General features: G+C 41.2%; 1 long non-coding RNA gene across 1 annotated transcript; it reads left to right on the top strand.

Annotated features, from left to right (window-relative positions):
* The first annotated feature begins 2,611 nt into the window (after positions 1-2,611).
* On the top strand, positions 2,612-4,533 carry LOC149012428 (uncharacterized). The gene is made up of 4 exons (XR_016174077.1): positions 2,612-2,814; positions 3,250-3,379; positions 3,525-4,037; positions 4,174-4,533. It is a non-coding gene; the product is annotated as an uncharacterized LOC149012428 (long non-coding RNA).
* Positions 4,534-5,602: the final 1,069 nt, after the last annotated feature.

Below are 5,602 nucleotides of genomic sequence, written 5' to 3' on the forward strand. Positions count from 1 at the left end.
TGGCTCCTCCCTCCTTCTACTAACAAAATTGGACAAATGTCCCTGAGATATTAATCTCTCAATATCTCCTTTCAGATGACGACAGTCATTTGTATAATGACCATAGTCCTTGTGGAATCGGCAATACTTTTCTCGATCCTGCTGCTCTCCGGGTTTCAAAAGAATTTTAGGCGGCCACTTCAAGATATTTTTTCTTTTGATGATATTTAAAATATCAGCCTGAGGAACATTCAATGGAGTATACTCACTTTTACCGGGAGACCTCTGGCGCCAAGCCTAAGATTTTCCAACCCGATCACGGACATTTTTCTTTGGCTTCTGCTTCTGATCAGGAGTCTTTTGTTCCTTATTGGAGACTTTATTATCTCCTTGCCGCGCGTCTAGAATCTTCATGACTTTGGCCTGCTTCTGGCATCTTTGTACCAACTCAAGCATAAGTCACCGGCGCATATCCCGTAGTAATAACTCCGGAGGTTTCCGATTAGTGAGTCCCGTGAATAGAGCGATTTTGGCTACTTGCTCATCCAAATTTTCTATCTCCATCGTTACTTTGTTGAATCTTTTCGAAACTCTCGATTGATTCGTTCTTTCCTTGTCCGACAAGAAACAAGGTTTCTTCTTTTTTCTTGACCCGTATTCCACTCGGGAATCGCCCTATGAATTTGCGCGCCAATTCATCAAAGTTTACGATCCTTCCGAGGGGGAGGTTCGAAAACCACTTTGTGTCTTCCCAGTTAGAGATGAACAAAAAACCCGCATAAAATTTCATCGAATTACTGAAATCTCCGCCATGGTTTGTTGGTAATAGCCAATGTGAGCTGTTGGATCTCCGGAGCCATCGAATGTAGAAAAGGTAGGCAAACGGAAGTTATGGGGAAAATGATATCCCGCAATTGGCTCGGCAAAGGGGGTCTTCTGAATGACTGAGTAAATATCCTCAGCTATCCTGCCCTTAGCCAACTGCCCAATTTCTCATTGATGTTGGCCAACTCCTGACCAATCTGGGTTGGGTGATCTTCAGCAATATGATCACGACCTCGATTAACACGATCCTCCCGTGCTATCCGATTATCACGAACAGCCCGTCCTTCCCGAACATTCCGCTCGTCGCGAACTGCTCGATCATCGCGAACGGTTCTTCGACGATTGGTGAGTGAGTTCTTACCCTCGTATCCAACCTTGTATTTGAATCGCTTGTACTCTCTTGCGGTCGTCGCGAACCGATCGTCTCGCCTAGGTTGATCGTCAATCCTCCTAGGTCCTTGGTCTCCTTCACGAAAATTCTGACCGATATTCCGGTCTTCAGCCAATCTTTGATCTCGTGGTAACGCACGTCTCCCTGAATCGCGTTGATTAGGTTCTTGTGGTAAAACCACTCGTCTGGTGAGCAGGCGGAGTGCTTGGCTCACCTCCAAAAGTTGAATCTTTACCTGATCCAATTGATTTTGGAATGTATCAGGAGGATCATGTCCTCCCTGACCACCATCTACCTCGATAGGATTTTGGCTTCCCTGGGGAATATCTGGATTATTCACCCCAGGGATCTGAACACTGGAATTGCGTTGTGCAGCGGCTGCTGATCTAGTCACCATGGCTTTTCAAGTCTTTCCCAGAGACGGCGCCAAATGATGCGTCCAAAATCTGCTCAGCCCTTAGATATCCTCGTGATGACCTGCAAAACGAAAGCGTCAGATGTGGCCCGACCGCGGGGGTCGGGAGTCCACCTCCGAAGGCTAAGTCAGTTGATGAACTTAATCACAAACGGCTCTGCTAGAAGCACAGAGCTAAGGAATGAAGAACTGGGAAAGGTGATCTAGATCGTAAGCCTCTGATAGTTTGAGTCTATCAGTATGTATCTGAACCTGAGTCTCAGACTGTGTGTTTTCGATCCCCTCACCTCGTATGGTAGTGAGGTTTATATAGAGGTGTACCTTCGAATCTCCTTCGTTGGATGCACTTGAGCCTTCTTCGGGTAGTTGTTGGATCTTAACAGTTAGATCCGTTGAGCAATAGACTTCTACTAGTTTGGACTAGTAGAGGACTCCTGAGATAACCCTTTAGGTTATGTGATGATTATCCCTTCGATAATGATTAGCCTCAGCCGTCAATTCGAGTCTGCCATCATTAGGGTAATTACCCTAATCCATAAGTAGGATTAGGGCACGTTTGTAGCTGAATAAGTTTTCTTCTTCAGCAAGCCATCTTTTGGATCCGGTTCGCTCGGGAGCGAGTCGTGGTCCTCTGTCTCGACCGGGGTCGAGGGTCGAACCAGGTATGAACCCGGTCTGATCATAATTTCTCCATATCAATATGCAAGTTCTGCTTGCCTTTCGTTTCTTCCATCTTTGATTTTCATAATAGATTCGGATTTGAATACTCATTTGATTACTGGCTTTTCATTTGTTTCTGCTCTTCCCTGGCTGAGAAGTAAGGCCAAAGCTCTAGGACTCCAAGTAATTCGTAAAACATATCATCATGGAAAGAACAGAGTAGAAAAGAGACAATTGGATTCAGTTGGTTATGTATTTAATTAGGATAATGCTTCTGACATGTAGTAGTAACAAACTGTTTTTTTATTATCTTCGTCCTATTGAAGTTAATAATTCTCCCCTAGTGTACTTGCTATTTGACTTGTTTTCTCATTCATAGCATGCACAAGAGTACTTTTGATATTTTTGTTTTAGTTCTAATATTTACATCAACCTTTACTCTCTTAGCAAGCAATGCCAATCATTCAAGAGAAGGGCTGAAGAGGCTAAGAATGGCTTAGAGAAAGGTTTACCTGGTATCTCAGTAAAACTCAACCCAGAGAAGGTACGCTTATTTGGTTAGGGTGGTCATATTTGTAGTTGAAAAGTAGTTCATCTGTTCTGAGATTTGCACACATCTCAGCAAAACCATTATTGCTGGTTCTAGATGATGTTTGGATGAATCAGTTACTTAGAAGGCTTCCTCTATAACGTAAGGATATAAGATGCAGACTACATCAAGAAAAGAATCAGGAGATACAATTCTAAACATCATTTCAAATATCTTTTGAGAACTCTTAGTGAACAAGATTCCATGCATGGCTCTCTTTCCTTATACAGCAGCATTCTCTCAAGATGGGAACAAAACTATGAGTCAGATAAGGATGATCTAAATAAGGTTTATATTAATCATAAGGCTTGACTTTGTATTATGTATGTTCAAAATCATGTTTGCACTTTTTTGAGAACTCAGGAGTATATACATGTTCAATTCTGGCAGGTTGCTTATATGATATTGGAGAGGGTGTCCGCTGTTACCCACTCTGTGGGCAACTGTGTGAAGCGGGTTGTGGTCATTGTGAGCGCAGTCCTGTTCTTCCAGACTCCAGTCTCTCCCATCAATTCTCTTGGTAAAACCCCCTATATTCAGAAGTGCTTTACGTTTCTTGCTTTTGAACCCCCGACCCCCTGCTTTATGTGTGGTTGAATTTGATTCCCTCTGCTAGCGTCTCCCAACTTCCTGTTTTCTGAAGCAGCTGGCTGCTTTGATTGCAGGAACTGGTGTGGCTCTTGCAGGAGTCTTCCTGTACTCCAGGGTCACGCAGATAAAACCAAAGCCAAAAGCAGCTTAAATTCATAGGAGATGGAAAATATGTGCAACCACTACATGTAGGGAACGAAATCTTCCATCATAGTTAGTTTAGCTGGGCCTGGTAGAAGAATGTTTCTTGTCGAAACTTTCATTCTTTCACAGCTGGATCTGGAGCCGAAAAGACTTTGTAGATGAACCCAATTCTCTCTGATGTTATGCTCATCACAGCAACAAAAATAGAGAAGCTGATCCGTTTCTCTTTCTCTTCCCCTTAGAATTGATAAATTCATATGTACCTGAAAAATAACCTCACATTTGTTTGGTTGCAGAACAACTTCTTTTTAGAAAATGCAATTTGTCACAAGGATAACAATCTTACTTTCATGGTGGAATCACATATGGCACTTCTTCGTTTTCTAATAAAAGATGAGGGTGGCTATTTCATGGTTATACAGAAAAAAAGGCGGAAATCAAAGGTAGAAAAATTCTGTTATGGATTAATTTCGAGTTATTCAAATATACATGCATAATCTTGTTATATAGTTCTTTGATTATAGTAGAGATTATCTGATATTGATTATTTTTGTGCTTGTCTTATGCTTCTTGTTTCAGATTACACTAACAAATTGGATGGACTATCTGTGTGACTTCTTAGAGATGGAAGATATACCAGAATTATATATCCACTCATATAGGAACAATAAAACGGGGTCATTATGGCCTTTTAGATCCTCAAGCTAAATTGTTTATCTTGCGAGAGCTGGCTGACCAAACCATTGCAACTAATGCTATTAGGGAGCAGTTAGATAAGTATATTGAACAACATCAGGCACTTGCTGCCACAAAGAGGGGAGATGCACTAGAGGAAGGTAGAAAGAGGAGAGAAGAGAAGGAGGGGAGATGCACTGGAGGAAGGTAGAAAGAGGAGAGAAGAGAAGGAACTTCTGAAAGCAGATCCTAAGAGCGAAGTACTAGAGGGTGATCTCCTGGAGAATGGCAGACATGACTTGAACATATCTGAAAATGGTGATGGCATATCTGAAAATGGTGATGGCAATGGAACAATTAGAGACTTGACTAAAAAAGGTGGGAAGCTGCGAAATCATGCATCCGGAAATAGGTGATGATGATGGGTGCTGATGATGATTTAAGTGAAGATTTTGTATCTCAATTTGTGGATGCCATTCCTTCATCCAATGACATGCCTGTGGGAGATCCGCAGGAAATGTTTCTAGCAGGCCTCGAGTCATTCATATAGTACCTCAACAGAGAACAAGTATTTCCTTTATGGAGGAGCTGGAGGGTTCAGGAGGATGAGCATTCTCATAGAGCTTATGAATCTGGAAACATTTTGGATTGTTGGTATATGTATAATGGAAAGTGGTACATTTACATTTGTAAAATTGAATTTGGATTGATGGAATTGGATTTTCATTTGTAAAATTGAATTTGGCTTTTTGGAACCATTTTTTTTTTTTTTTTTTTTTTTTAATTTAAAAAACTTATCCCGGCGTTTTACAAACGCTGGCATAGGCAACTTATGACAGTGTTTACGAAAAACGCCGGTAATAAAATTAAAAACCAAGTCTACGGCGACGTTCTATAAACGCTGGCAAAAATAACATATAGCGGCGTTTAGGAAACACAGCAATAAACCACTTTTAACGGCGTTTTAAAAACGCCGCCACATGTGTCATCGTAAATGATCATTACCATCGTTAGCATTTAGTGCCGCGGTAACAAATCCTGGCTGGAATACTCTCTAATTCCTCACTGGACTACAACTTTGATACCCAAGAGAGTAACCAATAGATTATTTATGTAGTTTTCATATCTACAATAAAATGTACTACGTACTATCAAAGTTCTGTAGAATTCTTAGGGTCATTGAATCTAAGCCGTTAGATCTTCCTTTGTTATGACCCTTTAGATTAGCATCTTCTTGGGGGATATAAGTATCCTTAGAAATCTGTCTTCTTCACTTTTCTTGTTCCTCTTGTGCATTCTAAGGTTCATGCTTTCTTCTTACGAGAGGACTTTC

The sequence above is a fragment of the Hakea prostrata genome, chromosome 6 (assembly GCF_041222555.1).
Source record: "Hakea prostrata isolate BN-2017 chromosome 6, UWA_Hpros_2, whole genome shotgun sequence".
NCBI lineage: Eukaryota > Viridiplantae > Streptophyta > Magnoliopsida > Proteales > Proteaceae > Hakea > Hakea prostrata.